This window comes from Vicugna pacos, chromosome 31, assembly GCF_048564905.1.
Source record: "Vicugna pacos chromosome 31, VicPac4, whole genome shotgun sequence".
Lineage (NCBI taxonomy): Eukaryota > Metazoa > Chordata > Mammalia > Artiodactyla > Camelidae > Vicugna > Vicugna pacos.
In genome coordinates this window covers 898,687-925,218 of record NC_133017.1, presented here as the reverse complement: position 1 = coordinate 925,218, position 26,532 = coordinate 898,687, and positions in this window count along the sequence as shown.

Sequence of the window (26,532 nt, the reverse complement as noted above, 5' to 3'; positions counted from 1 at the left end):
CCCTAAGAGCTGTGTGGCCCATAACACCAAGTGAGCAAACACTGGCCCCCAGAGCTTTCCTCAGAGCCCAAGCAAGTCTGATTCCTTCATCTTGGGCTGTTTGCTGACTAGCCAGGGTAGCCATGAAAGTTAAAAAAGACCACTCTCAGCCTGTTACTGGAGAGAATTTGACACCATCCACCCAAGCAGACTTGCAGTCTACCCCGGGGACAGGACCATTACATGACCTCTGCATCGTCACCTACCTGCATCTCCCTTGATCTCAGCCTCTGGAAAAGTCAATCCCAGCCAAGCCCGAACAGTTGGTGACAATCTTCTGGGTCTTTGTGTGCTCACCAGGGAGACACCCCAACATCCCACACTCTGGAAACCAGCAAACAGAAGCCAGTACAATTCTACTCCCAGGGAATGCTGATTTCCCTGGACAAATTTATAAATCACTGCTAGAATGGTTCATTACAGCCTGGGGGTCCTTTATGGCCAATCCAAACTGACATGCATTCATTTAATTTCAAGCACTGCAGAGAATGAACTGTTACCTGAACAGAACATCTCAAGACAACACAAAAAACTCTGGTGTTGGATGGACGTCAGCCGAGTCCCTGCTCTGCTTCTCACTGGCTGTTCCACCTTCATATGGCCACCATGAGTCTCCATTTCCTCATCTTCAAAGTGGGGCTGTCCTAGTCTCAAGCTTGATGCCAACTTCATGAGGTTCTTTTTGGCGATTAAACAAGAAAATGGAACTAAATTCAGAACTTTACTGTAACTGGCACACAGAGGAATGGCTTGATATATGTTGTCTATTATTTTTATCTCTCCTAATACAAATATAAAAATAGGCTCACCATATGATCCAGCAATCCCACTCCTGGGCATATATCCAGAGAAAACTCTAAATCAAAAAGACACCTGCACCCCAATGTTCATAGTAGCACTATTTACAATAGCCAAGACATGGAAACAACTTAAACATCCATTGATAGATGACTGGATAAAGAAGTTGTGGTATATTTATACAATGGAATACTACTAAGCCATAAAAAGAGTGAAATAATGCTATCTGCAGCAACATGGATAGACCTGGAGATTATCATACTATGTAAGTCAGACAGAGAAAGACAAATACCATATGTTATCACTTCTATGTAGAATCTAAAAAAAGATACAAATTCTATTTAAGAACCAAAAACAAACTCACAGACATAGAAAACAAACTATGGTTATCAAAGAGGAAAAGGTGGGGAGGGATAAACTAGGTGTTTGGGATTAGCAGATACAAACTACTATATATAAATTAGATAAACAAGGACCTACTGTATAGCACAGGGAACTATATTCAATTTCTTATAATAACATATAATGGAAAAGAATGTGAAAAGAAAAAAAATATATATATGTATGTATATGTATAACTGAATCTCTTTGCTGTACACCTGACACTAACATTGTAAATCAACTATACTTGCCTTAAAATTTTGAAAAAATTTGCCGTGTTGAAATTAATAAATATGCATTGATCATCACTATGTGCTAGATGTTATCCCAAGTCTGTGGTACATTAGGGACCACAGCAGACAAAGATCCCTGCCCTTTCCAGTCATGGGAAACTGAGGACATACAATAAACATAATAAATTAATGACACTATGGAGTTTTAGAAGGTGAACAGCACAATGAAAAAGAAAAAAAATCACAGAGGAGAGTCAGGATGACTAGGAGTGGGTAGGGAGACTGACTGTGGGGTGGGCAAGGGGAACCTATAAAGTAAGATCTGGTTTGTTGAGTCCCTCAGAGAGTTTAAGAATTGTCCAAATTCTACTTTTTGTTTTTTTGCTTTGTAAACAGCCTGAGTGAAAATAAAAAATCCTTTGTCCATGTATGTTTTTCAGAATCAGAAGGTTCACCATATGCCATCTTCCCTCCTTCAAAATTGCTGACTTGAGAAGTGCAGAGTCAAATGTTGACACCACATCATATCATCACCGCTAACATTCTGTATAAATCACAGAAAGGCTATCTCAGACTGTCACAACTTTTCACACATACTGCTCCTGTCCAGAACTCAAGCTGCTTTCTATCAGGGTTGTGAGAGCTCTGGAATATTCACCTGGCAGACAGAGCCCACCTGCTTTCAATGAAGAAAAAACATTGCCCTCTCTGGGTTGCAGAAAGTCTATGGAAACCTACATCTTACACCAATAAAAACCAGGCAGGAGCATATGAAACATTTTTCCATTTATTTTGTTTCTGAAAAATTACTTTCCGAAGGTAAAATCTCAGGGGTTTTCGATAATGGCAGTTTCAATAGCTCTTTAAAGTTTTAATTGGTTCACGGCCCTGTTCTGGAATAAAAAACAAACTTGAGCAAGACTTCCTGACAGTTTTTAAAATATCTTTTTTGGGGGGAGGAAGAGGATTCCTTAGGTAATACAAGTTACCCCTTTGGATTCTGAAATCAAAAGAATCACAAAGAATCTGATAGAGGATTATTTTGAAAATGGATATCTGCTTCAGGTGAGCCTAGAGAAATGCAGGGAACTATACAATTACTTTTTAGAAGGAAAAAAATGCATGGATCTACTATATTTTTCTTCTCTTTTGTTTGATCAATTACCTCCTGCCATGCCTCCTACTGAAAGCTTTCATGATTCTGTGGAATAAAATTTTAACAACTTTCGACTGGAAACACTAGCTTTTCTTATCCAAGCAAATATTTTAGAAGCCCAATCTTTACATTTACCTTCAGAGAAAACCCTCTAGCAATTACTGCATGTTAAAAATCTTTTCAATTAAATGCCTGAATCATAATTTTTGTTTTACTTTTATTAGTAATATAAATACAATTATTTTCTGTGTAATTATGTAAGAGTAAAAGAAAATACATAACCATCCCAACACAAACTGAATTTCCATGGAAATACTTCCCTCTGAACATGATGTTGGATCAGAAATATCAATTAAAAATTTTATTCATTTGCACAAGCTCTGACATTTTGAAATTTCACAACATACATTTACCAGGAGTGACTCTTTTGGAAAAACAGTTCTTCACTATTTTATACCACGTTTTCCAGCAGCTTTTCTAATTACTCTTTCATTTTCTTTTTGCTTGCACCCTCTTTTATCCTCAACCCCAACATGAAGCACAACTTAGAAGAAATACAAACATGCGTATACACACACACACACACACACACACACACACACACACTGCTACCTTGATTTCTTGGATGACAATTTTGGAGAAGGTACTGATATATATTAAAAAAATGAGAGGATGATATGTTTCAGTCCTAAAAATATGCATTTGCAAGAATGGTTGGATACAGTGTCAGAAAAAAAAAAATAGCATGTGTAATGCTAGGAGGTTGGGTTAATGGATTGGAGCACCACCAAAGCATTCTTGAGGTTTCCATAGCTCTGGGTTTTGCAACCTTTTGGGGATTTCTCCAATTCTCCTGTGACCTACAAATACCAACTTAAGAATCATTGTTTCTAAACATTCCACCCAGCCAGTAAGGTCAGAAATTCCAGGATAAGTTTCTAGAAACAAGGTGTCCAAGTCAAATTCCACTCACCTCTAAAGAGATCATTGGTCAAATTTTAACTCCAGGATTTATGAGGAGATCCTATTTCTTTTTGAAAATGTGCACTTCTGCAGTAATCTTTAGTCTGCCATTCTGAATGGTTCTTTTCAAAACAATGCATCATTTAGAAACGTTGGATGGGTGGCTGGAAGGTTGTTCAGAAAGCAGCTGGTCACATGCAACCACCCCTGTAAATTTGGTACACATGTGCGTGCAAGTCATCCGTACAGGCGTCCAGATCTTTAGGATAGAAAGAGGGGGAGTGATAGAGGTGCTGTCTTTCCTTGTCCCAGAACAGACTGTCCTCATCCTTCAAAACTTGTGTGAGTCCCTTAATTCACGATTCTCAAGGAATTTTATTGGAGAATTCCACCAACGAAGAGCCAACATATCTCTATTTTAATCACAAATCCCCAGCCTAGAAAAACTCTTGTGAAGTTATATGGGATAAGAGGATCACATTTTTTATCAGTATGTTCTCACATTCACACATAAAGCTGTCCAAAAGCCTGCTCAGTTCAGTTTCCACAGAGCAGAACCTGTTAATTGGATCTGCCTATCTTTTCCAGCACACAACATCCTGCAGCGCTAAGCACCTAATATAAACACTCCCCGTCGAGACTCCTCATAAATCCTCAATTTGTTTTCTTCCTTGAAGTCAGCTGGTGAATTTAGATGGCCTAAATACTAAAAATAAACTTAGTGTTTAATTCTTTACTGGCATAATCCAGTCCCACATGTAGAGTTTAATAACGATTATCCATTTTATAATCTTCCCCAAAAGACTAGCGCAGTGTTCACATAGAAAGTACAAAGAGAGGTATTGCAGAACAGTGATTCGGCAATCTCAGATATTAACTTTGAGAAGTGAGTTCATTTTCTCTCTACAGGCTTTGAACATGGCTGTTTTAACTTTAATGCATAGTGAAGTAAGCGTGTATACAAGAAAGAATGCAAATCTTAAATGTATACTTTGGTGAATATTGACAGGGTTATCACACCTTGCGTCACCAGAGATTCATTTTGCCTGTTTTTGAGCTTCATATGAATGGTGTCATGCATTTTGTGCTCTGAAGTATTTAGCTTCTTGCCCCTGCTAGGCCTGTGAGATTCATTCATGTCCTGTGCAGCAGCAGTTTGCTCTCTTTTGTTATTATATAGTATTGTGTTATATGAGCCGTTTTAATTATGAATTCATTTTCTTTAAAAATATAGGAGCACTGAGATTTTATGATTTGGCTTGCATCAAGTTTTATACGTTGTTTATATCAAGATTTGTCCATTTCAACTTAGTGGCTCTTGCTTATTATCTTTTCCAGTCTATGAATCTAAAGTAATACCTTTTTGTTCTTTGCACTAGTAACGTGTGCTTGTTCACTGCCTTTTTTCCTTCATGCTATATATTGCTAGAGGGTTCATCAACGTTATAAATCTTTCCAAATTATCAAATTTTGATGTGTTGGAGTTTTTTTCTATTTGTTTCATTTGGTGTTGTTTGGTTTCTGCTCCTTTTTATTTCTTTTCTCTTAGGATTTTTAGCTTTAATTTGCTATGGTTTCTGTTGGATCTTGAGAAAGATGCTTAGATATTTGGCTTTTTTTTTAATTTCTCCTTTATAAATATATGCCTTAATTTTGTGATTTTCCTCTCAGTCTTTGTTTAGCTGCCTCCCACAAGTTTTAAGATTTTTAACTAAATGAAAATTACATATTGTCCTACAACTATTGTGATTCACCTTTGACTTAGGGTTAATTTAGAAAAGTACATTTTAATTTTCAGACATTTTGCAGATTATCTATTTTTTAACTTTGTTGTTGATTTCTAGATTAATTCATCTATGGCCACAGAATATCCTATGAATATATTCAAACTTTTGAATTTTGCAATGATTTGCTTTCAGGTACAAACTATGGTCTGTTTCAGCTAATACCAGTGGGAGACAACAGGTCTTTGTGAGTTTTGTGTTTCTACACTTTTTCAAAGCAGAGGCCCTGACTTTCCTTACTCTGGACTATATTTTGAAGAATGTCGGTACAGAGATCATCTCTGGGAGATAAAGATAGTATCTCTCATGAGAACAGAGACAGGTTTTCTTACACACCAGGAAGACTGTCTCTCTCTAAAACATGAGGCAGGCATGCCTACTATCCAGTGTAAAAAGGTCAAGTTTCTAAGCCCCTTCATCTTCCTCTGTAACACGACTCACTGCATGTGCAGGCATGACCGGGCCTTCATCAAGTCATCCTGAAGAACTGCAGTTCAGGGAACAGGCACGGAGTATGCTTACGCTTGTGCGGCATGCCACAATGTGAGTGATAAAACCCGGGGTTTCTGAGTAAAAAATCTCACACCTTCTGCCAGCCTTCATGAATCACAACACACTAACATTTCAGGTTAAAATGGATAAAATCGGGATGAAGTCAATGAGATGGTAGAATAAGAAGTTCTAGACCTTCCTTTCCCCAGGGAGACCTGACTTAAAACCAATACACAGACCAGTTTCATTTGTGGGGATCCAGAAACTAGTTAAGAGACTCCTATAGCCCAGGTCATTGCCCAACCAGCCACATCAAACCTGGTGGGAAATTCATGGCACTCACTTGCCATGTTCTCACCCCACAGCTCACTGCTGTGTTTGGGAAGGGACTTCTAGTTCCCAGCTTCCCTCTGGGGAGAGAAAGAGAAAAGTGAAATGTATGTCCCACATTCTCAGGGACTTGCCCAAGGGACTGATTTCTGTCTTCTTTGTCTTGGAGTGCTAATGGGAACAGCACACTCTGGATGCACGTGTGGAGCTGTGAACAGGAGGGTTGGGTGTCATGCTCCTGGTCCAGAGGACCCACAGTTAGCAGATGGAAGCCAGCACAGCTTGGTAGCCTCTCCCTCAGGAGGCAAAATGGCAATTCTAAGTACTTCAGTATCAAAAATGATTTTTGGTGTAAACGGTTTAAACTCCCCAATCATAGACATAGATTGGATGAGTGGATTTAAAAAAGCAACAGTGAGATACGATTATGTGCTGTCTACAAGAAGTATACTTTAGATTGAAGGGCAAACACAAGCTGAGTGTTAAAGGTTGGAAAAAGTCATTCCATGAAAATGCTACATGGTAATCAAAAAAAGAGTATAGGTGGTCATATCATATCAGACAAAATAGATTTTAAGCCAAAAACTGTCAGAAGAGATAAAGATGACCATTGTACAATTATAAAGGTGTAAAATCATCAGGAAGAGCTATCATTTATAAATATATATTTAGCCAATATCAGGGTATCAATATATGACGCAAGCATTGACATAATTGAAAGGAGAAATAGACAATAAAGCAAAAAGAGGAGGAAATTTCAATACTTCACTTTTAATAGTGGGTAGAAAATCCAGACAGATGATCAATAAGGGAAAAGGGACTGAATGACATGATAGACCTTATGGATTTAGCAGATACATATAGAACATTCCCAACAGCAGCAGAACACATTCTTCTCAAACACACAGAGGGCAGATTGCATGTCAGGTCACAGAGAAAGTCCTAACAAATTTTAGGATATTCAAGTCATACCAGGTATCTTTTCTGACCAAAATGGAATAAAACTAGAAATAAAGAGAAGAAAGATAACTGGAGAATTAACAAATGGTGGAAATTAAACAACAAAACTATTGAACAACATATGGATAAAAGGATAAATTATCTAGTAAATTAGAAAATACATTGAGACAAAAAAAAAAGAGAGAAAGAAAACAAAATACCAAAATTAATTTATAGGATGCAGCAGAGCAATACTAAGAGGAAAGTTTATAGTGACAAGCAATTATATTAAAAAAGAAAAATAATCTCAAAAAAGAATGACTTAGTTAATTTTACATCTCAAAAAGTAAAGAAGAACAAGGAAAAAGTTACCAGAATAAAGGAAATAATAGATTAGTACAAAAATAAATAAAATCAAGAATTGAAAAATAATAGATAAATCAACAAAATTGAGGGGTTTTTTTAAAAGATCACAAAAACTGTTAGACTTTCAGTTAGACCAAGAACAAAAGAAAGGAGTGTTAAACAAAATGAGAAATCAAAGAAGATACAATAACTGATACCACAGAAATAAAAGGGATCATACGTCACACACTGGATAATCTAGAAGAAGCATAAATTGCTAGGAACATGCAATCTATCAAGACTGAAATGTGAAGGAATGGAAAGTCTGAACAGACCTATAACTAGCATGGTGATTGACTTAATGATCAAAAACCTCCCAAAAACAGTGACAAAAAAGCACAGGACCAGTTGGAGTCACTGGAGAACTCTACCAAACATTTAAAGATTTAATGCCAATCCTTCTAAAACTCTTCCAGAAAATTGAGGAGGAGGGAACATTTCCAAACTTATTCTATAGGGTCAGAATTACCCTGATATCAAAGCCAGGCAAAAACATTACAAGGAGAAAAAAAAATCAAAAAACCTACAGGGAAATATCACTGATGACTATAGATGCAAAAATCCTCAATGAAATACTAGCCAACTGAATTCAATAGCACATTAAGAGAATCAGACACCAAGGCCAAGTGGGATTTATTGTTGGAATAACAAAACGGTTCAATATATGAAAACCACTCAATGCAACACACCACATTAGCAGAAAAAGAGTAAAAATTACATGATCATCTCAATGGAATAGAAAAAACATTTGACAAAATTCAACACCTTTTCATGATAAAAACACTCGGCAAATTAGGAATAGAAGGAAATTACCTCAATATAATGAAGAGCATCTATTAACAGCCCACAACTGGCATCATACTTAATGGTGAAAAGCTGAAAGCTTTTCCTCTAAGATTAGAAATAAGGCAAGAGTGGCCCCTCTTACTACTTCTATTCAACACAGTATTGGAAGTCCTAGACAGAGCAATTAGGCAAGAAAAAGAAATAAAAACCTTCCATATTGAAAAGGAAGAAGTAAAATTATCTCTTTGCAGATGGTATATTTTAGTAGAAAACCTTGAAGATTGCATTTTCTGAAAGTCGTTAGAACCAATAAACTGATTCAGCAAAGCTACAGGACAGAAAATCAATATAGAAAAACCAGTTATTGTTCAACCAGTATGCAATTTTAGTGATAAAGGATGAATAAATTCTAGAGAGCTTCTGTACAACACTGTACCTGTAATGAACAATACTGTATTCTAAACATAGACATCTGTTAAGAAGATGCCTCATGGTAAGTGTTCTTACCAATAAATAAATAAATAATTTTTAAATTGTCTAATAAATGAAAGTATTTTAATTTTCCCTCTGTTGGGAGTAGGGTGGGTAACACAAGCAGAAAGAGTAGAGAAGAAGTTCTGCCTTTGTGTTGTTCGAATCTCAATACATTTGAGTCCTTAAATTTCTTAATGGAATGGTGTGATTTAGAATTCACTTTTAATTTTGAAAATTTTTTTTTCTGAGACTAGGAATAATGAAATAAGCAAGGGCTTTGGGAGGGAGGTCCTCAAAATCTTTTGCTTATATTATTGTGTTGGGAGGTCTTTTTCAAATATTTTTCAATTGTTTGGAAACAGATGTGTCTTCTGTACCTGATTTTTTAAATGAAATCTCTATGGCAACTCTCATGAAAACACAGCAGAGAGCTCCTGAGAAGCATGACAGCACTGCCAGTATATAGCAGGCTCTTTCATTATTAAAATGTGTCTACTATTAAAGTTTCCAGGCACATAGACAGCACAGAATCACTAATAAATCCCAAAAATGGCAAAGTCACAACCATTTCCTCCATGTCCCCATGCCACTGTGGAAAGCCCAACAAATCTGCATTGTGTCTAGTCTGCTTCTGTAAGCTCTTTCTTGGGGGGTGGGGGGTGTTAGGTTTATTTATTTTAATGGAGGGACTGGGATTGAGCCCAGGACCCCATGCATGCTAAGCATGCACTCTGCCACTGAGCTATACCCTTCCCCCTCCATAAGCTCTATTGTGCACTAGAAATTTGTTAGTAGCTAAAGAAGGGGACCCTCAAGTACTGGGAAGACAATCCTTGTTTTAATTTAAATTCTACAGTTCAGCAGTAGCCACTTTAATGAGGGTCTGAAACCAGCTGGATACATCACTGTAGATCCTGGTCATCATAAATACATTCTCTCTGAGGGTAATACAAACAGAAGACAACCAACAAGACGAGATTCACAGTAGATCAGGGAATTGCAAACTAAAAAGTTACAAAGTTAAAATTCAACTCTTAGAAACTCCCTGAATCAGAAGAGACTTATTTGCAATTTTAGGAGCAAATGACTTCCATATATATCAAAATTCATCTTCTATGACAAGTGTTCTCTTTAATTTCTAACATGCTCTCACATGGACAAGCTCTGTTCACTCCAAACAACATTTTTTGTTCCCCTTTGATTGCTACTTCACCTTTATATTTTGCTTCTATTAAAAAGTTCCTCTTACTAGTCACCTGTTAGTGACTCTAAGAAGTCTGTTAGATCACTCACCTAGAATAATTCACACAGAAGAAATGGCTTCTAAATTAAATTTGCAGATACACACTACTACACATAAAATAGATAAACAACAAAGACCTACTGTATAATACAGGGAAGTATATTCAATGCCTTGTAATAATCTATAATGAAAAAGAATATGAAAAAGAATATATATATATATATAACTGAATCACTATGCTGTACACCAGAAATTAACATAACATTGTAAATCAACTATACTTCAATAAAAAGTAAATTAAAAATACTTGAAATTGCTTCATTTTTCAGTACATTTTTTGCGTGTGCAGTAGAAGGGCATTGCATAGAAAAAAATATATATATTAGGACAATTAGAATTGATCCTGACCTTAGAAAATCTGTAACTAATCTGTAACTTACCTTAAGGTAAGTTAAACTGCTTTAGGTCACTCATCAGTTCAAGCCTGAAACAAAAGTTTCCTACCAGAGTTAGTGCCTGGAGACCCCAAAGCGACGTCTGCAGAGCTGGACCATACCTCTGTGGAGGGTGCTGACCACTGGGCTGGAAGGATGGTCACCAGAGCACTGGGTACCACTGTCATCCTTGCTCAATCTGTGGATGAATCCAGTAAACCCATCAGAGTAGAGGAATAGATGTGCCAAACCCAGCCAAAATTTCTGATCACAGATTAGTGGGTAAATAAATTCTTAGTATATCAGCTCCTGAGAGTCAAGGTGGTTTGATATACACCATGATCACACAACAGATGATTGATATGTGGTTTAACATGAGCAAAATTATATTATTCTCTTTGGGATGTTGAGGGAAAAAGAAATTCTGTAAACTGTTGTCCATTAATAATGTCCTCTGTCATCTTCCAGTTAAATTAAAGCACACAGACAAAATCCAAGGACAAATTCCAATAAGAGATGGATGATTAGACGCTTGTTCACAAGAAAAATAAGATTACCATCTGTACCTAGAATTGATTCAGAATAAATCTATTTTTTTAAAACTTCAAAGATTATATCAAGATTTTCATTACAATTCCCTGAAAAGTTTCTCAACTGAACAAAAAATTATTAAGAAGCAATAATGTACTCAGGGGTTTCCTTTTTAAAATTTAGGTCAAGTTGTGAAAATATTTTCTAACTCATTTATACTCTTATTCAGAATTATTCTTTACTGTCAAGACTCTCATATTTATATGTCAAAGATATTGATTGAAAGATGTGAAAAAAAATGGTAAGACTATATTTTTACCCTGCTCAGTCTCCAAGAACTTCAGATAAGTAAAAAAATAATGACTATGATCTGTCTGAAATCTTTCTCAATCAATTTTTTTAATTGACTGATTCTAGGAGTAAAAAAAAAAAAAAGAGTAACCAGCAACTTTCCATTCCTAGCTCAAGAGAATTTGAGTTGTCAGCCAATTATTCAAGATGATTGCCAGGAAAAGATAGGCGTAAAAATGTGTAGACACCCACCAAGGTGCTTACCTGTCCAATGCTCTTGACACTTCACTTGAGGTGTAATAAAGAAGGAAGTCACTAACTCGGGCTACAGTCCACTGAAAGTTCAAAGACTCTAGGAGTTTCCCCCTTCCTTGTGTCATTGCCTCCTTCCTCTGTAGACTCACCCCATCTTCCTCATCTGCCATCCTTGGCCAGGACTCCCCATCAGCTAGACTGAGCATCTTCAGATAAGAGGAATTTCACTGAGGTAATAAGTACAGAAGCCATATTGGCATGAGCTGAGGAATAAATGCTGCTGGCTCACACTCAGGGAGACAGATCAATTGAATAAATCGTGTGTCCAGAAATAGGTCCAACAACATCTGGAAAAGTAGCTACGATAATGCTTGCATTTCAAATCAGTGAGTAAAGTGTTTAATAAAATTGAGGCAACCAGGTATCTATCTGGAAAAGATTAAAGTTAGACCCACACCTCAAATCTTACCTTTGGTATATCAATGCTTTAAATGTAGGAAAATGAAATCATAAAAGAGGAGAAAACAGGCAGGAGGTTAAAAAAAAAACAATCTCAAAGAGATCTTTCCAACCTTGATGCATCAACTGAACTAAAGCCAAATAGCTTTTCCACGATGAAAGCATTTGTCGAAAGATAGACGTCAAAGTAAGAAAAAGTATTTGCAACACAAATCACAGGAAAAATGTAAACGTCTCTAATATGTAAAAAATTCCTAAAAGCAAAGCAGATTAATTATAATATGCTCCCATTTGTGTACAAAAGGGGAATTTAACAAATGAATTTGTTTATATATAGTGGAAATACCTCTGGAAATGTATATGGGGAATTATTAATTATTGGTTGTGTCTGGGGAGGGATTCGGGGGCAGGAGATGGGTGGTCAGGATTCAGAAATGGAAGAGGGGTTCTTCACTCTATATCTCGTTGAACTTTTCTTTAACTTTTTAAAATGACCCTACACATCATCATTCTCATCCAAAAGCAAGGCTTTCCTTTCTTTCTCTCTCTCTATTTTTTAGTGGAGGTCCTAGGACCTCACATATGCTAAGCCCTCACTCTACCACTGAGCTATACCCTCACCTCCCCACTGAACTTTTAAATTAGGAATTCTATGAGTGTATCATTTATTCAAAAATTAAGTAAAAATTGAGTTGAACATTTTAAATTTATCAAGAAAACCAGCATCCTCATATTTTCATCAGGGTTGTTGGTACCACATACTGAGAACCCCTCAAAATTTCAAATTTTAACACATACAAGCTTTAGTTCTCACTCAGGAAAGCCTGATACATGTTGGAGCGATGGCCCTGGTACATCTGGTATCCATGACATCTGGAACGTGTGGTCTTCAAAGTTGGTCTCAGTGGAAGACAGACATGAAAAGTTCCACCAGTTCCAAGCCATCCCAGCCCAGAACTGACCCATGTCATTTCTGCAAACAATCCATTGGCCAGAACCAGTCATATGGCCCCAAGTGACTGCAGGAAAGGCAGTGAGAGGAAATGCTTGCCTGGAGCACCTGGTGGTCGCTTGTGCACTTTCCACTTCTCTGTAAATTCATTTTTAAATAAAGGACTTATTCATTATGGAGCCTCATACTTTAGCCTCTGTTTATGTGCTTCTGATTCTACTACATGAACAAAGCATATTAATGAAAAATGGCCAGAGGATCTGAACAAATATTTGTCGAAAGAAGACATCCAGATGGCCAATAGACACCTGAAAAGATGCTCAACATCACTAGTCATCAGGGGAACACACATCAAAATCACAGTGAGTTGTCACCTCACACCTATCAGAATGGCCGTCATCAAAGAGTCTGCAAAAAACAAGTATAGCAAAAAGGGAACCCTCATGCATTGCTGGTGGGAAAGTAAGCTAGTGCAGCCACTATGGAAAACAGTAAAGAGGTTCTTTAAAAATGGTTAAAACTAGCATATGATCCAGCTATTCCAATCCTAGGTATTTATCCAAAGAATACAAAAACATTAGTCCAAAAAGATACATGCACCCAGTGTTCATTATTTACAATTACCAAGATATGGAAACAACCTTAATGTCCACTGGTAGATGACTGGATAAAGAAGATGTAATACACAATGGAATATTATTTAGCCATAAAAAAAGAAGGAAAGCTTACCATTTGCAGCAACCTGGATGGATTCTGAGGACCTTATGCTAAGTGAAATAAGTCAGAGAAAGACACTTATATATAGTATCTTAAAAAATAAACAAAGAAACAAAATAAAACAGTCACAGATACAGAGACCAGATTGGTGGTTATCAGAGGGGAAGAGGATTGGGGGGAGTCAAAAGTGGTGCAGGGGGTCAATTGTCTGGTGATAGGTGGTAACTAGACCCATTGTGATGGTGATTTTATGGTGTATACAAACACTAAATTACTATGTTGTACACCTAAAACTAATAATATGGTTATACACCAGTTTTACCTCAATTAAAAAAGCACATTAATACTTCAAATAAAGATTCACTGATGAGACCCTCTAGGGTGATTTAGAATACTCAGGTTGCCCACCTTAAATGCAGAATGATGAACTTTGACTCGGAATAGCAATATGAGGAAATGTACTACTGGTCAACCTAAATTTGGGTGTGCTTTGAAATGTTTGAGCTTGGCCCTTTTCAGCTGTATGAGGTACCATTAGATAAGAGTGGTCCACACAGCCATCAACCAACAGTGTTTGGTGGGAGATGAGCTCACACAATACATTTCATCAGCATCCCTCAGCCAAGTGTTCACATGCACAGCCAGGGAAAGCTGCTGTGTTCCACCTCCACAAATTACAGAAAAAGTCTAAAGCAGAGCCAGGGTGTGTTGTATCAGCTATTTTTATCCTGCAAAGAACTGCTTGTATTCATACTTAATTTTCATCTCTTAGTTCTAATCTGAGCCCATTTTGCAAAACTGCTTTTTTCCCTTTGCAGCAACAGAGGGGAGGTCTTCTCAAAAGTTGAAAGCAATGGAAGAGAGGACTGGATGGCCATGACCGGATGGCTTCTGCCTTGTTCTCTGGGTTCCACGGGATGAGCTGTAGATGTGATGCAGTAACACAATTCGGTTTCTCTCCACTTCACACAAGTGTTTATTCACCAGAAAGATGCCTGGATCCGACTCTGAAGAATGCCAGCTGTCCCCCGGAGAGACTGAGGGGACAAGACAGATGGCTTTGGTAACTGGGATCTCAATTGAGGGATTTCTCCCTGGGGGAAGGGGAGAAAAGGGTTGGGGAAGGGACTAATTCACATTTTAGCAGAGAGACCAAAGCGGGTGAGGTTCTCTCTTAACGCTTCATTTTAATGAGGCATGAAGGTGACTGCGAGATTTTACCTTTTAAACCAAGGCTGTTTTTATTTACCTGGGGGGACAGAGGAGTCAGGGTGGGCTGACACAGGCAGAGGGTTGGGTCATGAGCACACCCTACTGGTTTGATGTGAGCGAAAATAAAACGATGGTAAGAGAAACAAAGATCGTGTGTGTGTGCACGTGCGTGCGTGTGTGTATGTTATGCATGTGATCAAACACACAGTATTTCATAATTTTAACGCTATACTCAAATAGTAGTGGTATGTATAGTAAGTGTTTATTAATGCAGGTTAACATACACACTATATATATTTCATCAGAATCTGATCTGAAGTATTTGGATGCCTTGATATGCCTTCTTTCCCTCTTTCTCCATTTTTAAGATGCTGTTACCACTGTCAGCTCTCACTGGTCTTAGGAGACTTTTATTGTAGCCCAAGGGGGCTCTTTGAAGTGAGTCGTCAGACCCTGGATCCGCAGGACCCCTTGTTTTGACTCGTTCTCCCTCGGTTTTTGCTGTCATTGAGCAAATTCTTCCAACAGCTGGGTGGTGCCAACACACGAAGCCCCCTGAGGAGGACAATTCTGCTCCACATCAGAAAACCAAAATTAATTGCTCTGTTTCAAGTGGGGTCCTTTTTCTAGTCCACAGATACTCTCATCACTTTGGCCATATTTGAATTGGAAGAGAGCAGTGTTTTTGGCCATGCAAGAGGAACACAAACTTATTTAAATATGAACATAAGGGAGAGATCCATTTTCCCCATAATGATGTGGCCTGTGTTCCCCTGCAACTAGAAAATACGTGAATGATGTAACGTGATCCTTTCCAACTACTCTCATCCTGAATGTGAGCCTTTACCTACAAAAGGATGTGAGGGGGGGTCACAGTGGTGAATGAAGAGTGTGTCAGGTTAATTTTTTTTCTTTCCTTTTATTTTTAACCCAGTAATAGTGACCAAGACCACATGGTTATATTCATTTTATGATGTTACTGTCTCTCAACAGCTACACATTGGAATTTCACTATTTCTGTGTTCTCAGTGTCCAGACAATGAAGGACCAAGGATAGTTAACTAAATTCCTATTAGCAAATGGGGACAAAGAAAAGCAAACTTATCATTCTACTTCTGTTCAGTCCAACCTTTTGTTTTGGAGGTCAGATGATGGTATGGGTGTCATGGTACAAAAGGAAGCCTTCCTAACTTTCATCTCTATCAGACATAAAACATAATCTTGTGAAGAATTATTAAAGCACTTCCAGTGTAATAAAATAAAACTCAAAAAAGCTGGTGTAGCCACAAAATGTAATTAATATTTGGCAACGTTTGCCTTCCATTTGTTTTTGGCTCAGAACGAACTCTGACCCAAAGAAATTCCAACCACATTATTCATTTCTACAATGGCAACGTGCCTGAGTTTGAGGCTCTCTCTTTTAAAACTTCGATTCATACTATGTTTTTAAAATTGAAATCTGATAGACAATTGTGTAAAACTGGCAAGGCAAATTTGATGAGTCCAGGGCCTGTACCTGTCTTTAGTTACCTCTATGAAAATCCAATATGCATTCAGCTACCAGAGAAACCTAACAAACAGAGCTTGAATCATATCACTCAAAAGCCTTTCGTGGCTCCCCAATTACCTACAAGTCTGAAGTCTGGTCCTAACAGGTCAAGTCCTCTGCAGCTGACTTCTCCATCTTTACCTCCTATTACTCTCTCAGACACGCCTAAGTTCCAACCTAACTGAATTATTTTCTACATCTTCAAATTCTTGTTTTTACTGAAATAAAATGCAACCTGAAGGTTGACTGTTATGTTTTATTCAGCAGATTTCCTGAGGACTCGAGCCCGGGACATAGCCTTTCAGATTGCTCTAAGAGACTGCTCCAAATTGGCAAGGTAGAAGCCAGGATATATGAGTTTTTGTCACAAGGACCAGGTAGTTTGAACATCAAAAGATTACTGTTAATTAAAGTAAACCAGATATCTCAAGTTAAGGCAATTAGCACTTTTCTATGTATGGGAAGTTACAAATGTCTGGGCTCATTCAAATCATTCCTCTGATGTGCACTTGGCTCCCTAAGGCCAATGTCCTGTTCTTTTCCATCCTGAGTCCCCTCAGGGGGCACCTTTAGGGGTGGCTGCAGAGGCTGGGCTGCCTGCGTGTCTCCATCCTGAGTTCCCTCTGCTCACCATTGGGGGTGGCAGTGGCAGCTGATGACGTGATGGCCGCAGCATCCTTTGATTACTGATATGGATGCAATGTCTTTCATTCACACGTCTTAAGCCTTTCTCTGTGTGACTCTGATGTCCTCCTTAAACCACCACTGACCAATCTGAATCCCTTTCAAGCCACATCTGATAATAGTGAAGATGACAATGGTGATCAGAGCAGCTGTGGCACTAGCAAGGGCTCGCCGTGAGCCAAACACTGAACTCAGCAATTTACACGGATCGTGGTTTGTCTCTTTCTCTGGGTGACTGCAGGTAGAAGTTCTGATATGAGTGAGAAAATGAGACATAGTAATAAGTAACTTGTCCAAGTTCCCACACCTTGTATGTAGAACAGCAAATATCTTCTTCCTCATGAGAGCTTTCTGATTTCTCAAATGTTATGAACTGACTTTATCCAGACATATCAGGCAGAACTGTGAGGCTGTTTTTGGTAGACATTGTGGTCACAGGCTATTTTTACCCAGTGAGTCAGAAGCCCTTCACACTCCCATTCTGGAAACTCAGGAAGTCCCAGCTGCCTGGCAGGAAAGCCTCATTTGCACCCAAGCAAGATTCCAGAAGCAAGATTGTGTTTCCCTTAATGCAGCAAAGGGCAACCTGAATTTGCAGTGTTACTAGTTGGATACGAGAAATTTTAATTTTTTAAATTTAGCTAGAATAGCAATTCTTACAATGAATGATCACTAAGGCCCTTTCAGAGAATCTGCAAAGTCAAAACTACTCTGTAATGACACTGAGATATTATTTACCTTTTATCAGCATCTCAGCATTTACACTAAGGTGCAAAAGCTGTGGCAGGTAAGACTGTAGGAGCCTTTGCACGGATCAAGGCAGTGGCACCAAACTGTCCTGGGGAGTCTTGTGTTCTTCACAGCTAGTGCCTCCAGGGGGGTAAAAACATTTCATTGAAGAATGGCCTTGAGAAAGCAATACAATGTATTACTTTTATTACTCCAAGACCCTTGAGAACATGTATTTTCAAAGTTCTGTGTGCAAAATGGAAACTTTGTATGATGTACGTACAGAGCAGGAAGGCCGATCAAAGGTAAAGCTCTTGGGCAGTTGAGTTGCAGCTGAACAACATGTTTTGATCACGGAACACCACCTTGACTTGAGAGAGAAATTGAAAGACAAAATACAGCTATCCAATTTTGGGTGTTTGGCACCATCTTCTCAAAAATGAAAGAAGTCAGCCTGTGACTTCAAAGAAAGCAAACAACAATCTATATTGCCAAAGGAAAAAGATTGGAACTGTCAAGCAAAATTCAGAAGTTTAGAACTTTGTCTTCTTCACCATATTGGCCATTTCCCAATACTTATAAATTTTTCCATTAGATGATGTTTATATTAATGACTCTGGGTGTGTGTGTGTGTGTGTGTGTGTGTGTGTGTGTGTAAATGAAGTGTAATAACTCTTTGAGGACCTGGATAAGTCAGTGCACCTATATATGACCAAAGCTTGATGGTACAAATTCAAGCTTGGACAAATGACCCAGTCAAAGTGCAAGACAGACCAATGGATTTTAATGGAACAGAATGAAAAATATTCTTGGATATTATTTCAGATTCCCCACTGTAACTAATCTTCAATAAAATACCATTTTTTTGTGTTGTGATATAATATCCAAAAAAAAAACCCAAAATTATCTGTAAAGGATATTATGCTACTTTTTTTTCCAGCTACATAAGTCAGATGAGGTGTGAGGTTGAATTTTCTTCGTGGACTTCAACCGAAACAGCGTATCTCAGCAAACTGAAAGCAGGAACAAGTGAGAATCCAGGCTTCTTCTAATAATGCAGACACTAAGGAAATTTTCAAAAATATTAAACAATGCCACTCTTGCCATTTTTTGTTTTTAAAAATAAAGTTATTTTTCATAAATGTTTATATTTAACAGAATACATTTATCACTATTTTTAATTAATCAGTATTTTCCTTCCTTACTTTCAATATCATAATATAGGTTCTTATGGGATTTTCAATAAATTGTAAAAGTGAACATGGATTCTGAGATCAAAAAGATTGTAAACAGTTGAGCTACATCATCATCTATAGGGGTAAAGACTATGAGTCTTGCTGGATTTTTCTACACTATTCTCAAAATGGTAACTGTGTCTAGGAAACACAGAAGTTGACCTATGTATCTTGACTATCTTGTTCTCACCGATGATAACCCATTTTAACCCATTTAACTTTTACTCACAACGGTAAATAGAAAAGCTCTAACTCACAAATTAAAACCATTTCTGATACTCACTGTGTGATTGGAAAAGCCTCATATGTTGAGTCAGAGACAAGAGCGTGTATAGTAACCAGAACACAGGCTTTCTCCTTAAAATTTTAACTGACAACACCTGGAGTTTAAATTCCTGATTAGATTTCAAAGTCCAGCAACTGAGATTTAACTTAATCCAAAGAAGTACCACATAATACTATGCCATCTACGTATTTAAAGTAAAATTATAGATGTCATAATAACCAACCAGATGCCACCTCTACTTGAATCTCCCTGGTTATTTTTGTGCCATTTTCAGAATTCCTAGTTATGTGTTCTGCCATTTCTGTATCGGAAGCTTTGTGCATTTATTTTACTCCCTGTTCTTTTCAAAAATTCTGACCTATTACCTGTCCAACTACTACGAATAAATGTAATATATGATAATTGGGTAAAGCAGACCCTCAGAAGCAAGATATATTTAACCACGAGTGCCAAAAGGCCACTGGGCAGGAGGAGCCTGCAATTCCAGAAACACACCGGGAGCAACAGGAAGGGAAATGGCTAGTCCAATGGTAAATGAGACACAGCAGTGAGTACCTAGGAGAGGACACTATTTGGACACAGAAAAGTTTTATTTTTAATAACAAGCATCCAAAAACTGTTAGCAAATACTTTTTAATGCAGCAGAAGAAACTCAGGGTGGGATTCAAGTCTTGAGGGAGAAGGAAGATGGAAAGTGAATTTTGTAATCTTTGTGAGATTTGACCATTAATTGTTTATAAATTTAAAGACTCAGAAACAGGGGAACAAGAAAATATTCCAGGCACCCACCTCTCAGAATATATAACTAATAAATATATAATTTTAGTTTTAGTGAAAAGATGGCTTGAGGTAGTCTAGAAATTCCATTCTCCCTATTTGAGTCAAACAGTCTGCAAATAAAGTCACAGTGATATTGAAATAACATGGATAAGTAAACTTGGAAACATGGAGGAAGAGCTTCAAAGCTATTATTCTTGAAAGCATTTGAGAGAAAATAATTCAACCCAAGCACAACCTTGGAGGAAACAAAAGGATGGATTTTAATCCTGGCTTGACCACCTTCTAGAAATATCATCTTGAACAAAATATACAACTTCTCAAAATCTCAGTTTCCTCATTCTTAACATTCAGGCAAGTATCTTCCTGATAGGGTGGTTACGAGCATTGGATATTAAGTACATAAGTAACATAGCACGCATAAGTATGTTAATTCATTAATTTTAAGAGAAGGCATCATTGATTTTGGTCACAGCTCTGTTTTTAATGACCTACAATTATCAAATTTCTAAGAAACAAAAATTTTCATGTGCCATGGCAGTCCAAAAGAAAAACAATAACACAAGAGAAAACATAAACATCACTGGAAGTATATTTTAGATGGAAGGAGAAACAGCCAACTGTAGCACAAAAATAACAAGCTTCTTATTACAAGTATGCTCAGGAGTTTTAGTTGCCAGGCAACAAAGACTTCAAAGAGATGGGAAATGTGTAGCAACCAAAATTCAGGGATGTGGATAAATTTCCGAACAGAAATAGAATTAAAGAAAAAAAGTTATTTAGTCTACAAAGATGAAGGCTGAAGGAGATGTAATCAAAGTAAACAGTATGGTAAAGATAAATGGGTTTTATTTCCTTGGATTTTCTATATACAGAATTTACCAAATATATTGGTGAATTAAGAGCTAAATATTTTCCAGGACCTCCTGTATTTTAACTTGAAATACTACACGTATCTTTGAAGAAATCTGATTTATTTCTCTACAAAGTAGAGTCCTTTTTTAAAAAGTTTTATTACATCATTTTGACTCTGAAAGTCAAAGACTTTAGACATATGTTATGAGGTTACTTGTAAAACTGTTACTCCTTTATGGACCAGGATATACTGACAAGAATATTTGATATTGACCTATCTCCTCTTACCTCCTTTCAAGGTGATTAAGCATATGGGTTGCAGAAATAAAAATCACCTAACCTCTTATTGTGACCACACAGTTCACCTAATCTGAATTGAAGAAAATAAATTCTTTATGGCAAATTAAAATGCTCTACATCAGCCATCTTCAAATGGTGGTGTACCTCCACCAAGGCTTGTGTAAAGTCTTTTCAAGTAGTCAGGAGTGAACTTTCAGATGCCATTTTTTTTCTTTTATCTTTTTTGTTTTTGGAGAGGGTAGGTAATTCAGTTTATTTATTTATTTCATTTTTTTAATGGAGGTACCAGGGATTGAACCCAGGACCTCGTGCACGCTAAACATTGCACTCTGCCATTGAGCTATATCTTGCCCCTCTCCCGCCTGCCACCTTAGTTCCATGTTTTAACTCCCAAGGATACACTGTCTTAAGCTGATCCCCTGAGAACACACTCTGATGGAGGTTCAAGAACCCCTTTTCCACCCCCACTCTGGTGGTCCTGTGACATCTCACCATTATCACAGCCCATGATTCCGGGTGTAAACTTTCGGGGAAGCCAAACAGATCGTAACGCTACCAATGCTGGTGTCGAGGAAGGAAGTGACTGATGACTGGTGACAGATCTTTTCGCTGAGTCAGGTACTTTACAATTCTTTGTTTTGAACAAAACTGAAGGAAGACCCAAAGGATGGTGACCTATTATTAAGCTTATTTTTAACAATCTGTGTGACTTGGAATGATAACAGGGAAGGACTTCAAAAAATTATGCTGAATTTTAATAGTCAAACTTTTGTTCCTACCTGCTGATCTATGTGACAAGTTTTCTGAACAGGTACCTCTAAGCCGAGAGGAAAGAAAAGAATTAGAATTGTGTTTGAACACTGGCTAAATCTAACAACAAGTAAATTCCAATACACAAATTAAATTCTTAATTCCATCCTTTCAGAGACCTAATGAGAGAGACGTGCTAGCAAAATTCTTACTTTTATATTTAATTATTATTTTCAGAATGTTAATATATAATAGTCATTTTTTATCAGTGGTGTATAATTATAGCTATAATGACAGCTCAATTCAGAAAAAAATCTTTTGTCTGAGATCTGCAAGCACAGGAAGTTTTAAAATATTAGATTTCAATTAAACATATATAAGTGACTTCTCATTGAAAGAAGTGTGAGAGATGATTAAAAGAAAATATTGAAACATAAATATATTTCATATGTTCCTAAAAATAGATGACAGCACATATCAAGTTGCTATAGTATTTAAATTCTGTAAGATATATTTCAAAAGATGAAGCCATAGTTTTCATTTCATTGTGAACATTTTCAATATGCTGGAAGTTTTTATTAATTGCAATATTTACATTTATGATGAAACCTTTAAAATGGTCAGCTAAATATCTGAAGCTATCCATAGTTCCACAAAGTCTCTTTAGGAGTGAAAGAATAAAAATTTGAAACCCAGTGCTTTGGTCTAAATCACAGACCCAAAAGACGCTTAATTGAGATTAATTAATTAATTGTGATTGTGTTAATTCTAAAACCTCACAGTGGTCACTACAAACAAGAAAAAGTACTGTGTTTTTTAGGGCGGGGCTGTTATATTTTTTCAGTTCAGTGACGATGTCTGGTCACTGTTATCTAACCACACAAGATTTATGATTTTGAATGATTAACCAACAGTGACCATAATTTGTTCTTATGGACTTTCTCTTTGAAATGTACCTCTGTCTTGATATATCACTTCAGGTTGATCTTTACAGGAAAAACTGGCACTCAAAGCTGCAGTGCTTTTGATGGGAGCTTTGTGTGATGATTGGATTTCAGAAATCACCAAACCCCTGATAATCTTCTACAGAAGAGTTTTAAACACCATTGTTTGTGAACATTTCCTTATCCCTGTAAGGTTTCTTCTTTCCCTTTTTCTCCACTACCATCGAAATTACACCCTTTCTTTGAATCAGAAGTTTTAGCAACTTTGAAAGACCTTCATTTGAAACAGTTCTTCTGACCACAATGCAAAACACCAGGTTGTGGGACCACTAAGCCCCAGACATAATGAAACACATCTCGTCTAAACATTTAAAATCTCGGTGTCTATAAAAGCCACATCAAGTCTTCAATCGATTTTTCCATAGCATTTGACTATTTTAAAGCACAGTAAGAAACATAATATTTTCCCTTTTTAAAGCATGACATTTATTACTTTGTCCAAATTGAGTATCTGAGACCCAGAAGAGCACTGCCAATATGGTAGGAAAAAGCCAATTGCTTTTCTGATGGCTTTAACAAAAACTGTAGAAATTCTTTCTATTTAACATCTGTACAACTGAAACAAAGAGTGTGTGTGTGTGTGTGTGTGTGTGTGTGTGTGTAAATGGGAGCCCTAGCTGCTCTTGGGTTGGAGAGATCTCCGTGACATCAGCAGACAGGAATGATATTCCATTCACCCCTTGGCCATGGTTAAGGAGTCAGCAATCTCCACACACTTGTTTTGGGTGTTAAGTGTGTCTGCTCTGTAATCGGTGTCTGAGACCCAAACCCTCGCTTTATAGCGCTTAAATAATTGATTTCACCCAGCCTTCAGTTGGAGCTAGAAAACCCCAAATATTTCCCCACTAATCCTCAGACTGGGGCACTGCTTATGCTGTTCAGTGGTTTCAAAATTCATGGATTCATGGGAAATCATAGAGTTTACAAAGAAAGTCATTTTGGCTGGGAAGGAAAAAAAAAGCCTCATGCTAATATTTCATCATGTGAGCTACAGGTTGACTTTGGTAAAAGAAGAATATTATTAAACTCATGACAGAGGCGGGCTTGTGCTGGTCTACCACTGCGATTACTCCCCATACAACTTGTTCTCTTTTTGAGTAAGTGAATTTACAAAAAAAAAGGGGGGTTCGATGAAAACATATGAAGTCATCCACATACTATAAAACATTAAGGCAACTAGCACTTAAGATCAAAAACTCTCTACTGAAGAGCTCAAAGGTGAAAAGACATTCTGAATGTTAAGTCACCAAAAGTAATTGGTTTAATGAAAATATATTCCTTCAAGTAAAGCTTTCAGGTTGACTTCCTACACTTCTAACTGATGAAATCCAAATTTTATTCACTGTTGGAATGAAAGGTAGAGACATGTTTATTCCTAACAGAAGGACAAAGTTACTTTCATTGTTTGCATCGGATGGTTTGGCAATCTGAAAGAACTCGAAGCACATTACAAACTAAAGCACAATATGGGATAAATTATTTAAGGATGAATATAACAAAGGAAATCTGAATAACTGCTCTAAGACAACTGAGTAGAGTAGTTTCCCATCTCTGGGCAATAAATTTGGCTTTAAGGTTTCTGACTGCAAAGCCCAAAGATGGGGAAAGTTTGGGGTTGCCCTGTTTTCATATATTAGCATCAGAAAGTATAAAAATTCACCTAAAGTTACTATTTCCCCTCAAATAACAATTGTGTGTGCTGGCAATGTGGATTTTAACAGAAGTGCAGGTGTAGATGCATGGAGCCGGTGTAGAGTGGTGATTTATGGGTCAAGATGTCAGACTTAACAACCTTTGAAGGACACAGACTGGACACTAGTTTCATTCCAATCATTGGAAAACTGTATATTAATGTTTACAAAAATAAGCACATTAAAGTAACATCCTATAGAACAAGGCATTTGATGAACTTTTATTTATTTATTTTAAATTTTTAAATTTTTTTTGTAGGGGGATGGTCATTAGGTTTTTTAAGTTTACTTTTATTTTAATGAAGGCACTCGGAATTGAACCCCTGTGAAGCTCGCGCTCTACCACCGAGCTGTACCTTCCTCCTTTGATGCATTTTTAAAACAAATTCTTATGCCGGTGAATTTATCGGAGAGTGGGTGGGGAAAATGGTTTGCTCTTTCTAAACATACTTCAGAAATTTGGAGAAGCATATTCCCATTTTAGCATTTCCCCTGAAGACCATCCCACAAATATCAGGAAAACTGCCCTGACAGGTTTTGAGGAAAAAGGTATTATTAATCCTGCAACTCCGTGGTCATAGCTCTGATCTATTAAATTTTATGCATCCAGTAGCGGAGGCATGACCAAGTTTACATGTCTGCAAAGAAATAATGAGAAAGGTCTTCACGGTCCTATTAAAGTGCTCCGTCATCAGCCCCAGGGAGCCCTCCGCAGGAGGAACGGAGCGGGTCCCGTCACCCGTGCAGACCTGGCGGGCCCGGACCTGGACCCAGACCCGGGAGACGAATGGCACCCCCGCGGATTCCAGGCGCTAAACTTCCGCGCCACTGTCCTGAGTGAATCACACGGCCGCTGCGCTGCCTTGCTTTTTCCAGCTTTAACGGAGTAAGACAAAGTTTCCAATCTGTGTTCAGGCTCGGGGAATTTTTTGCCTGGGAAGGTTTGTGTAACGGAGGTAAGAAGAATTATGTGTTTATTTTTAGCTACGCTTGGTGCGAGAAGGCAGAAATCAATTACTCTATTAAAAAAAAAAAAGTTTCTGCTTGTAAAGAAACCCCTTTAAGCAGAGACACCAGCAGTTCCACTGATTTTCTGAGGGTGACGATTGATTCCAAGAAGGAGGCCCTTGTGGAGGCAGCGTCTCCGCAGGACACAGGATGCAGGTGGCGTCTCTGAACGACCCCCGTTTGCATCTTCCGCGGCCTTTTGGCTGTCACAGCTGCGCACTAGCGGCCTCACCTACTCAAGCCTTTACAGGAAACGAGGGCCCTGAAGGCTTCCAGAGATCAAAATTATGAAAAGAAAACCTGGCAGACAAAACCATACCTCTATGCTGAAAACATAACCAGACGAAGAAAAACCTCCACTGCAGTCTATGAAATCAGAGGGAAAAATTACGGAGATTGTCCTTTTGCTCAAGTGATGGACAGACCCATAGAGCAATGCTCAATCAGTCATACAAAGAATATTTTTGAGTACTGCCTCGCAGCATGGAAGGCACCACCAGAGACACCTGGGAGAAGGCAGGGAAGGAAACAGACCCACCCTCCTCCTCGCACGGTTTTCTAAAGAGGAGATGCATGGTAAACGTGGGGTTAGACTGCGATGGGTGCTAGCAGGAGGGATAAAGCAGAGTTGGCAGGTGAGAGGTCCTGGGCTGTGTGAGGGCTGCAGTTTCCCCGTGGGGTGCTCAGGGAGGCCCCCAGGGAAGGCACCCCTGAAGTCCAGAAGGAACCAGGACGGCTTAATCCAAGACCATTGTGGAGGCCAGTGCGCGCACGCCAGTGGTGATGGAAG